The sequence below is a fragment of the Neofelis nebulosa genome, chromosome 2, assembly GCF_028018385.1.
Source record: "Neofelis nebulosa isolate mNeoNeb1 chromosome 2, mNeoNeb1.pri, whole genome shotgun sequence".
In the NCBI taxonomy this organism is placed as follows: Eukaryota; Metazoa; Chordata; class Mammalia; order Carnivora; family Felidae; genus Neofelis; species Neofelis nebulosa.
The window spans coordinates 93,939,112-93,951,268 of record NC_080783.1 but is presented as its reverse complement, the minus strand read 5'-3'; the positions used below and the strand labels follow the sequence as shown (position 1 = coordinate 93,951,268).

At 40.7% G+C, this 12,157-nt stretch overlaps 1 protein-coding gene across 1 annotated transcript in view; it reads left to right on the top strand.

Annotated features, from left to right (window-relative positions):
- THSD7B (thrombospondin type 1 domain containing 7B) overlaps positions 1-12,157 on the top strand; it is a 1,116,594-nt gene that overhangs the window by 178,896 nt on the left and 925,541 nt on the right. The window contains exon 2 of the mRNA XM_058715426.1: positions 9,432-9,501. The gene's annotated coding sequence lies outside the window, so the exon portion shown is untranslated. The remainder of the gene's footprint in view (positions 1-9,431; positions 9,502-12,157) is intronic.

The window sequence follows — 12,157 nt, the reverse complement described above, 5'->3', positions numbered from 1 at the left end:
ACATTCATGGAAGGATCCTCTTTTGTGGCTTCACTTTCTCTTTTGAAGCACACAAAGCCTGATAGAGGGAGATGAATTCTTTATTAACCTCATTTGAGCATTTATTGTATGGTAGTTATAGACTTCAGATAAGCCAAAAAAGCTGTGTTGGCACTTCCAGATTCTGGTTTTCATAGTTTTATAACTCAAAAACAAATACTACAGGAAGAATTAAAACACATCATATCTCACAGGAGAAGATGGTTTTCCTTTTGAATGATATCCTTGAAGAAAAAAGAGAGTTGTGTTGGTCCCTAGTGTCCTCTGAGCTTTTCTAGTAATAATGACAAGGATGAGCCCTTCTCTTTCTGAAAGTTTTAGGTAGAGCATTATTTCTTGAATCCACAATAAATAACCTCAAGTTTAACTCCTTGGAGACATTATTTTTCTCTTCCAATCTATGGCCCAGGTGAGATGAAAACCCCATGAACATTCAATGTATTGAAATAAAAACAATATGCTCTGGTTTCTCTTATCCAATCATATACCTATCCAGCTACATGATGTTGATTCAGTATCTTCGTACTCTACTAGACCTGGAGGACCCAGCATGGGTAAGGCAAACTCCTTGCCCTTACGGATAACAGATAATCACAGCACACAGTTGTTCAAAGAAGAGTAAAAGTAGTCACTGAGTGACATGGTATTATGGAGAACAGAGGCTTAGACGAGAGTGGTAGGTAGATTGGACTCAGAGAAGAACTTTTGTGGAACTGACCCCTGAGCTAAATTTTAAAGACTAGAACTTAGCCATGTAGAGTGATGTCAGGCATTCTAGGTAGAGAGAACAACTGGATCAAAGGCAAGGAGGAATTGTCAACAGGTTAGTAGTTCTGGGGAGGCAGGTGTAGGAAAGGGGTAAGGCTAAAGGTCCTGGGGGACCTTGTAAGCTAGACTAGAGGCCAGGCTACCATGGCGAAGCTATTACCTACAGTGTGATAAAATTGATAAAACTTGAGCTAGGGTAGTGTTAGATTGACAAATAAGAAAAATAATTAATTTACTATTTGGGAGATAAACCAAGTAGAATTTGGCATGCAATGAAGAAATGAGAAAAATCTAGAATGCCCCTTAGATTTCCAGCCTGTCTCTCTAGCTAGATGTTGGTTTGTGTGTAGGTAATAAGATGACAATATATGCCGTTTGACGGCTGGAGTTGGGGTTGTCGTGGATGTCCAGGTCAGCACATCCCACAGAGAGCTGAATTGAGTTTGAGGCTTAGGAGAGAAGGTCTGGCCTGAAAAGAAAATATTGAACATCATCAACATCTAAGTGGTGGTTAAAACCACGAATGTAAACAGATTGGATTATGCAAGGGAGGGAGACAAGAGTGAGAACAGTGTATTGAATACAGAACCATGACAAAGACCTTCTTTTAAGGGTAAGATGGAAGAAAAAAAAATGAATGAAGAAGACAGAGCAGGAAAGGTCAAAGAAGTGTTAAGAGAACAAGGTAAGCACATTGTCATGGAAGCTAAGAGCAGATTACAAATAATGAGGGAGCTACAGAGAGGTTTAAGATAAAACCTAGAACAAATCCAGAGGATTTAACCCATTTTATTATTCAAAATGTCAACATCCCCTTTTCCCGACACCAGTTTATCTTTATCAAAGATATTAATAAGAGAGAAACTGTGAGAAAGAGCATGCAGATGTGTTAACTGTTGTTTTGTCTGCTTCACGCTTTGTGAAGCTTGCCCCAAAGACCAGGTTTCCTACAAGGCTGCAGCTGTAGCTGGTATGTGAGCCCATGTCTTTGGACGGTTCCCCACCACACTAGTGTTTGCTATGCTCTAAGCAGGTGGTATAGCAATTCCAGGTATCCAGATGAAAATTACACCATATTTAGAGGTTCCGTGTAAGTTTATTTTATGGGTTCATAAAGATTACTCACACCCAGCTCTAATGATTTGGGGTCATTGCTATTGTACACACAGTGTTACTGTAGCATGTAAGGAGATTGAATTCTACCTCAGACTATTCCATACCACTGTCATTTTTAAATAGTTAAGCTTTCATTCTTTCTTTCTTTTCTTCTCCCTTCCTTTCCCTTCCCTTCCCTTCCCTTCCCTTCCCTTCCCTTCCCTTCCCTTCCCTTCCCTTCCCTTCCCTTCCCTTCCCTTCCCTTCCCTTCCCTTCCCTTCCCTCTGTACCCTCCTCCATCCTTTCCTTCTTTCCTTCCTTCCCTCCCTCCCTCCCTCCCTCCCTCCCTCCCTCCCTCCCTCCTTCCCTCCTTCCATATGCTTCACCCCTAGCATGGAGCCCAATGTGGGGCTTGAATTCAAAGCCCTGAGATTGAGACCTGAGCTGAGATCCAGAGTTGGATGTTTAACCAACTGAGCCACTCAGGTGCCCATAAGCTTGGTTTCTTCTTTTAAATTGTAGTTTTATGGAGGCGCCTGGGTGGCTCAGTCAGTTAAGCGTCCGACTTCAGCTCAGGTCATGATCTCACATTTTGTGAGTTTGAGCCCCTTGTCGGATTCTATGCTGACAGCTCAGAGCCTGGAGCCTGCTCCGAATTCTGTGTCTCCCTTTCTCTCTGCCCCTCCCCCGCTCCCACTCTGTCTCTTGAAAATAAATAAACATTAAAAATATTTAAAAACTTAAAATAAATTGTAGTTTTATGGTTTCCTGTGACTGGTATGGTGAAGCTGTCCTAGATCTGACTCTAACAGCTTCCACCCTGCTCCTGACTTAAGGCCCCACATATGTGGTGGGCATGAAAGAGACATGGCAGAAGTATCTCTTTTAAGTGGCTATTTCCCCAGTTCAGGAATATTCTGGCTACCTTATATTTGGAATGCGAAGGCAGGGATGATCTAAAAAAACCATGTAGTTTCCCAAGTGAGAGAAAATTTGCTCATATATGCAATGTTTGGGATATCTTCCTATATTCATTCATTTTGAGAATATACTGGCAAGACGGCTCATTTGTGTTGTCACATGCCTTTCCTGAATTGCCACTTCTCCACATTGTTTCCATGGCAGAGATTGGTAATGCATCATACATCGGTTACTGTGCTCCAGTTTAGTCTCAGAATCCTTGTCCAGACAGAACCCCTGATAGCCACTGGGAATTAATGCAAGCTCTTTGCTGGTTGTGGCCTGCTGTATCCAGTGCTGAATCAGGAACTACAGATATTACAAAAAATCAAGCACATTTATTTCCTGGGTTGTTATAATTAAGCTGAAGAAACAAAATCTTTCTGAGTAATTGAAAGGCTATATTCAACTGTGCAATCTGCAGGGGAAGGAGAACCAGAGTCACTATATTTGATTCTTTAATATTCAAGTATTGGCTAGAAAGTTGGGGTTGCAGGGCTTTTGAAACCTTGGGAGCTACCTATCAGGAATGTAGTGGCACCCACAGCACTGGCTATCAGTATTGATCTATGAAAGAATCATGTGAATAAGTCATTTAAAATGCATATTTCCTGGGGCACCTGAGTGGCTCAGTGGGTTAGGCATCCAACTTGGGCTCAGTTCATGATCTCACGGTTCATGAGTTTGAGCCCCACATTGGGCTATGCACTGGCAATGGGGAGCCTGCCTTAGATCCTCTGTCTCCCTCTTTCTGTCCATCCCATGTTTGTTCTCTCTATCTGTCTCTGTATCTCTCTGTCCCTCTCTCTCTCTGTCTCTCTCAAAAATAAATAAGACATTAAAAAATTATTTTAAAAAGATTTAAAATGTAGATTTCTTGGGTCCTACGCTGAGATTCCTATTCTGGAAGTATAGACTTAAGCCCAGGAATCAAGATTTTCTTAAAAATCCTATTGATTCAGATATAGATGGTCTAAGGATTCCACTTTGAAAAACACTCCATTAGCGTAGTGGTCTGCAAAGTAGGGTTCACACAGTCCTTTATGGTATGAGAATACAATTTTAGAACTTTTACTTGTGTTTATAAAAAAAAAATGTTCTTAAACTTTTCTGCTGATTGGCACTGGTGCTCTCGTTGAAACTGTCCAACAATTAGCTGGTCATATCCTGGGTAAAATTTGCAGAATGGGCTGAGTGGGAGTAAAGTTGAGTTTTGCTTATTGTGATATAGTTAAGATTTATATTGCCTTGCTAAGTGGATTTAAGGGTCAGTGATCTTGTTTAATTAACCTACCCCTCCCAATATGGGTGAGTGCCTTAAAACAGATTTCTACAAAGAACCTGTGAATTGATGATAATGCTAAAGGAACATCCACAAGGGAGCAAAAGCAAATGGCCATGCTGGCAATTGTCTTGCTCTTTCACAGCTCCTGGTCAGCTACATAAAAGGGCAAAAAACAGTGACGATCTAATCAAATATGACTACCAAGAAGACTGTTTGAAATATGGATTTTGAGCCGCTCTCTTTAATGATAAACCTCTCTCAAAGTGCCCATCACATCTTGAGAGATTAACTTATGCCATCCTGATCAGCAAGGCAGAATCACAGAGAAGCATCAGAAGAATTAGGAGAGTATGGTGCAAAGGGTAGGAGTCAGACTACTGGTTTGAATTCACATTCTGGTGCTTACCATCTGTGTGACCATGAGTGACTCAGTTTCCCCATTTGTAAAATGGGGGTTAATAATACCTGCCTTGGAGAGCTATTAGGAGGATTGAATGAGTTAGTACATGTAACGTGCTTAGGCGAATGTCTGGCATAGGGTGCAAGCAATATAAATATTAGTTTAAACATATAGTTTATCCCATTTTATGTCCTCATTTATAGATTTCTTTTTTTATATTCTATATGGGTATGTTTTATTAAAATTTGTAAATAAATACACTGACATTGGTGCTACATGCTCAAACACTATGACCGGTAAGGGTGAATGAGTAAAAGATATATAGTTCACTTTCCAGCAGATATTGGCTCTCCTAAAAGTTTCCCAGGCCTCTGAGTATAAACAGTAATTTACATCACCCTTAACTGGGCCTGGGGGCAAGGTCTACACTGTTGGCTGGGGAGGCCTAGGAAGAAAAGCAAAAACATATCACTTTTTGACAATCTTCTCCCCGCATCTCTTCTGTACATTAAACATTCTGACCTAATTGTCACTTTATGCTGCTTTCTTTCATATCTTGTTTTGCTGGTCCTCATGTCCGTCACACCAAGATATTACCTGAGAGAGTGTTTGGAAATGTGCTAGTTTGGAACTTCTGAGGAGTGTTCCTGCTTCCCTGCTCCCTATGTTCTCTCCCTGGCGGCACCCGACCATCCGCTCCAGGGCCTCTGTTCATGGGCATCAGTGCTGCCCTGAGCCAGACATATCCAGGCCACATGGACAAATGTGTGTACAAATACAGTTCTTCCCTTTTCCACTCAGTACAGCTAAGTGAGACTGAATTTTTTTTTTCAAAAACAGTATTACTGAGAAGAACATGGAAGGGAATAAACAAAGAAAATGCTAAATGATTGAAATAAAAGAGAAAGTCCAATATTTCATCATTTACTGAACATTCCTCCATATCTTTTATCAGTGTGTGTTAGCAAACCCCTACCCAGGCTGGCTTCAGGTTGGATCCTCTGTGCCTCTCCAGGGTCTATTTTCTAGTTGTCATTGCCTACAGGTCAGAGTCCATATTGTGTAAACTTTCACTTAGTTTCTTCCATATTCTGACTCAACACCTTGAGTGTTCATGCACAGGATTGCACCGGAAGACCTTGAATGTCTCCCCCAACTTTTCTCTCCCTATCTCTCCCAGTAGACTCTTGTCTAAGACTGTTTTAGTATTTTCTGAACACACCCAGCTCATTTGCTCATGGCCTCTTCCTAGAGTCTTCTCCCAGTGCTCTCAGCTGGGATGAGTCCTATCTGGCTTCCTTGGACCCCTCAACTTTTTCCTTACTTGAAGACCCTTATAGACCAGAGAAAAGGGTACCCTTTGGTGCATCTCAAATCATGCTCCAGAACTGGCTGTCCACCTTGTCTGTTGTCTTTCATCAGAGGTCTTTATGAAGGGCTACTTGATTTGCTGCAGAGTTTTCAGGGGATATTTTAAAGGAGTCTTTCTTTCTGGCTCAGGTCCTCAAAATCTAGATCCATTCTAAATATAATCATGTCTCATACCTCATAGAACCATTGCATCTCAGGTTTGAAAAGGTCTACCTCCTACTTCCACCAAATGTGTGAGTCCCCTTTGAGCATCCCAGTGCATACATCCTTGTTAGAACACCTCATGTGGTGGTGACCTCATAGCCTCCCTAGCCATCTCATTCCCCAAAGCAGAATATTTTTCATTGATTTTAGAATTGATGTCATAGAACACAGTGTGACTTTCAAGACAACACAGCAAAGAGTAAAAAAAAAAAAAAAATAAATAATGAGCTAGTGATGAATTTAGAATGTGATCAGACTGTTTGGGTGCTCCGGAAACATACATTGAATAGAGCCAGATTACAGAGGTTTAACATTTGTTTAATATGTGTTTTTGGCTAATTTTTCTGTCCTTTGAAACAGATGGGCTTGTCTTAGAAAATGTTAGCATTCTACAGTGGTTAAAGGCCAGAGGGCAGAGAACTCTGGTCCTTTGAAATGTAGCCTTCTTTTCTAGGCACTGGAAGACTTAATAAGACTAAGCTATTATAATTTATTGGTGCAGTATTGACAATAGGCTTGTTGCTGTGTAAAACACAAACATACATTAGCTTTGCCCCTGGGACATACACGGTAGATGGAGAATGCCTGTTGACAAAGTTGATTAGATTATTTTAAGCACGTGGATATTCCTGCTTTACTGTTTTCATTGTTTTGATATTGTTTTCATCTTTATAGCTTGTCTCAGTCTCAAGGGAATCCTATTACTCAGATGGTGCTTCAGAGGCCTGTGTCAGCCACGCTCTCCAGCTTCCACTTGCACCAGATCCTGATGTTAAGTTCCTATGTTGGCCTGATCTATCAGCACTGATTCCTTTATTGATTTCTTTTTCTGTGCAGTGGTTGATGGTACTGAGAACACAGTCAAGCCTTTAACACACCCTTAGACATAAATATGCATCTTATTAAATGCTTTAAGTGAGCTAAAAATGAAAGAAAAAGAGAGAAAAACCACATATTTTGTTGTTGTCTTTCACGGGTCAAGCAGTAACAGCTGAAGGCAGGAGGCATTGCCAAGATCCTTTGTGGGAGGTAGAACAATGCTCTCCTCCCCCCAGAATGCCCGTGTCCTAACCCTCTAAACCTTTGACTCTGTTAATTTACATTAAGGATGCAATTAAAAGTGTAGGCCTTTAGATGGGGAGATTATCTCAGATTATCTAGATGGGTTCAACCTAATCACACAAGTGTTTATTGGAGGACCTCTCCCAGCTGTGGTCAGAAGACAGTATTCCTGTGCAATGAAGGTCAGATTCAGCATGCTGGCTTTGAATCTGGAGAAAGGGGACCACAGGTCAAGGAATTTAGATGGCCTCTAGAAGTTAGAAAAGGCAAGGAAACAAATTTTCCCTTAGAACTTCCAGGAAGGAATGCAGCCTTGCAGACGCCTTGGCTATAGTCCAATGAGACCCATGTTGTACTTCTGACATACTGTAAGCCACTTGCTGTGCAGTAATTTGTTACAGCAACAACAGAAAATGAAAACACTGTATTTTGCAGAATATAGTGAAGGCAAATATATTTATGAAAATATATTTTTCATATTTACTGGGAATATAGTCATTAAATTCTGTATCTGGAAAGACTTGCAGCAAAGTCAAATATAGCCTATCCATATAAAGCTGAGGAACTGGGCTGGGTGTGTGTGTGTGTGTCTGTGTGAATGTCTAAATGCCCTGATTGCTATTTGTTTTGGAATCATCAGAGTGGGAGTGACTGACACTTCCTGGAACTCTTTGGCAATCCAGCCAATAATATTTTTTGCATGTACAAGTGACCTTTCTAAAATGTTAACATTCCCCACCTTAAATCCTTTTGTTGTTCTTCTTTTCCTTCAATAAAATCCAAGCTTTTTATCATGCTTAACAAGGCTCTTCAAAAAATAGCCCGTCTATTCCTACAGCCATTCCTTTTACCACTTCTGTTCCAGCCATACCACTGCTTGCACTTCATGCTTTCTTACCTCCATGCTTTGCACATGCTCTCCATGGCTCGCTCCTATTCATTCGTGACAGCACAGACATTATCCTCTCTAAGAAGACTTCCTGCTGGTCTCCAGACATTCCCAACACCCCCTCCACTCACTTTCATAATCACATAGAAGCATCTGTCATACTGTATTAGGATGTATTACTTCTCTATTTTTTTATGAGCTCCTTATAGACCAACAGAACACCTTTCATCTTTAACCTTAATGACTACTGCACTCTCCTGGCTTCTAGGATGCACTCAGTAAGCACTTGCTAAATGAAAGGATTTGCCATACTCTTACTGCCTGTGAAAACCCTGCAGCATAGATTAGGAATCAAGAATTTGGCTCAGGTATTTGGCAAGTACAGTGATTCCTTTTTAACACTTTAGAGGTGGCCAGCGATTCCTGATTCTTCTTATTTCCCCACAGTGTATCTCCCCTAGTTTGAACAATGCAAGGAAGTATAGGAAAAAACCACAAAGTCTGGAGTAAGAATGTCTTTTTGGGGGGCACCTGGGTGGCTCAGTTGGTTAAGCATCCGATTTCAACTCAGGTCATGATCTCACGGTTCATGGGTTTGAGCCCCATATTGAGCTCTGTGCTGACAGCTCAGAGCCTGGAGCCTGCTTTGGATTCTGTGTTTCCTTCTCTCTCTAACCCTCCCTCACTTGCGCTCTGCCTCTCTCTCTCTCAAAAATAAATAACAAAAAATAAAAAAGGGATTTCTTTTAAAAAAGCATGTTTTTTTAAAAGTTTCTTTTCTTATTAATCATTTATTTTGAGAGAGACAGAAACAGCATGAGTGTGGGAGAGGCAGAGAGAGAGGGAGAGAGAGAATCCCAAGGAGGCTCTGTGCTGACAGTGCAGATCCCGATGTGAGGCTTGAACCCATGAAACTATGATATCATGACCTGAGCTGAAACCAAGAGTTGGTTTCCAGGCACCCCTGGAGTAAGAATTTTTAACCTGGAGCACAAGGACCCCCTAAAATTCCATGAATGGGCTTCATGTGGCCTTGGGGACCACCTGAAATGTGTGTGTGTGTGTGTGTGTGTGTGTGTGTGTGTGTGTGTGTGTGTGTTTGTGTGCACGCGTGCGTGTGTGTTATGTAACTTGTTTGTATGTATCTGGGGGAAAATCAGAGATTTGTTCATAATCTCAAACCAAAGTGGTCCAGGGATTCTGTAATAATAATGGATAGTGCAGCTGTGGAGAAACATATTCAAACCTTCCTCTGACTTGAGGCTACTCGCATTCAGTTTCAAGCTTCTTTGTTTTGGAAACTTTTGTCACCGCATTTGCACCTAATGGAAGAAATTTTTTCTGTTCTTGCTTTATAGGCGGTTTGAAGAGGAAGCCTCCCTGGCATGGTGGTCCAGGCTGATATTTCTTCCATATGGACAGTGGAGGGTGTGATTCTGATACTCTTCTAGTAAACAAGTGGGATATCAGGATCAGGGTGGCTTGAACAAGTCATTTACATGGTGGTATTTCACATTCTTTTGAGACTGATAGGGGACTTCAAAGTGTCACTTAGCTTCACCACTTGCCTTGAAGAAAACTTTCCAATCAACTGTATCAATTGGATTAAGTTTTATCCCACTTGTTAAGTATGCTTCCCTTGCCCCTGAGAAGCTGGTTGCCTAATCCTACCCAACACACTCCATGGTTAAAGGGCCACTTGGAAAAAACCAGAGATGAGTTGCTTGGGAAATTTTCTGTATCTTGCCTTTTCCGTCAAGAGTGAAGAAGTGGAGAGAGAAAAAATGTTACCATGGGTTTAGATCCTTTGGCTAAACGGTGTGCAGTCTTCCAGAGCTGGGCACCTGATGTGTTCTCTAAACAGGCAGCATGCCTGCACAGGGAAGCCTTTCTGCAAATAAACCACAAAGTCACAGACTTGGGCATAGCATTTGAATAACAAGAAGAGAACCAATATCCTTTCCTCAAGGTCACCATCTATGTCTCTGTGAACTCATCTGGGGGTCCTGAAGAAACTATGTTGATAATTGGGGAATTTTTCCTTGGAGAAGGATGAGTTTCTGACTGTTGCATCCAAAATTTATCTAACATTGTCAAAACTGTGAGACCAGGCAGGGAGAAGCTGGCTGTCCTGCCATTGTGCCTCAGTTAGTGGTCTGTCTGCATTGAAGGCTGCAGTAGTGATTTGGGGGCATATATGAATCAGCGTGAAAGCCTCAATATAGTGATTGGAATCTGTAGCATTCATTCATTTGTTAAAACATCAGTTGTTTAGAGTACCTATTGTGAGGCAAACGTTCTGTGAGGCCCTGAGATTCTCTTAGGTATATTTGGCTACAAGGAGCTCAGTTATTTTAATAGAAGAAGTCAAAGATAGACTCTTAGCTTTGTCTATTTTGCTGTAAATTTATCCATCCACATTTATTAGATTCATATTACTCCTCTTCTACCACGTGCAGAGCTTTGAGAGACGTGTTGGCAGAGGGACACAGATGGAGATGAGGGGGTGCCCATCCTTAAGTTTACTGTCTGCTGTTTGGTCTACTTTAAGCCCTCTTTTAGAAAGAGCAAGTTATACACTCTAAATTAAAGCGTTTTCATCTCCCCTCCTTCCTCCTTCCTTCTGAAGGAACAGCTTTAGTGTAAGAGTTTTGTTCTCTATAGAGTTTGCTGGAAAGATGGCTCTAAAGGGTTGGTCCTCTCTTGCAGCAACTCGGGCTAACTTTGCTTACATTCAGTCTCATCAAAAGTCTTCAGGCCTCATAAAATCATGCAGTTAGCAAACAGAAAATAATCTTTGAAGGTTATTTTCCCTCTTTTCTCTACATAGAAGATTATCTCAATTAGTTCATAAAATAGAATTTATTTAATAATTTCATGTATTTATAAAGCCCATTTTTCTTCTACCTCCCAGCAGCTTTCGCCTTTTAATGTATGGATTAACACTCACTTTCTTGTATTTTCTTGGAGGTAGGACTTTTCCCTTCCCTTGAATTACAATGAAGCCTACTAAATCTGGGCACTCCTTCCCTGTGACAATCCTATGCAAAATTTGCTTTCTTTCCCCCTGCCATTGATGAATACTGGCTCTAACTTGATGTCAAGTTAACTTTAACGAAACAAAACATAGACGGTGACTACCTTTTATCACTGTGGTTAACAAAACATATACATGATTAACTATACATGTAGAGTTCTCTGCTTTCAGGTGTTTTCCCTTTCCTAATTTTGTGTTACCTCTGTCCTTAAGTATACTCTCTTGAGGCTAAAAACAAATCAGAGCAATTTTCAGTAGCTATTTATCTGACTCCAGAGGGTTCCTGGACCTGATGATCATCTTTGAACTGGATATTTGCTACTGAACTAGAAAATAACGGATTTTAAAAGTATGTAAATAATGTTGTTTGATGTTGAGTTTGAAGCAGTTTCCCTAGTTAAGGAAGGTCTTATGTAAATTTTTTTGTAGGGGTGCCTGGGTGGCTCAGTCAGTTGGACATCTGGCTCTTGATTTCAGCTCAGGTCGTGATCTCACAGTTCATGGGTTTGAGCCCTGTGTCAGGTTCTGCAATGACAGTGCAAAGCCTTTTTGGAATGTGCGCTCTCTCTCTCTCTCTCTCTCTCTCTCTCTCTCTCTCTGCCTTTCTCCCTCTCATGCTCTGTCTCTCAAAATAAATAAACTTTAAAATAAAATAAAATAAAATAAAATAAAATAAAATAAAATAAAATCCTTTGTAAACTGTAATTTTACTAATAAGCCCAGAAAATATGTGCAGTTCTTTTCAGTGACTTCTGTGTCATTTTTAAATATTTATATACTATGTATGTAGAAGGAAGTGTCCACTGATTGGTTTGAATGGTCATTTCTGTATATAATAGAGGAAAAAGAGAGGATAATGGCTAATAAATCCCTGCTGATACCTCTCAGTGGCAGAAGTTTGATGCTTCTAACTCTAGATAAAGAATAAGGTGGCCCTTTTCTGTGCTAGCGAAGCATCTACTGCTTGCGTTTATTTTAACATTTTATCACACTGCATTATAATTATTAGTATTTTTGTTTGCGTAGCTCTAAGCTTCTTGATGACGG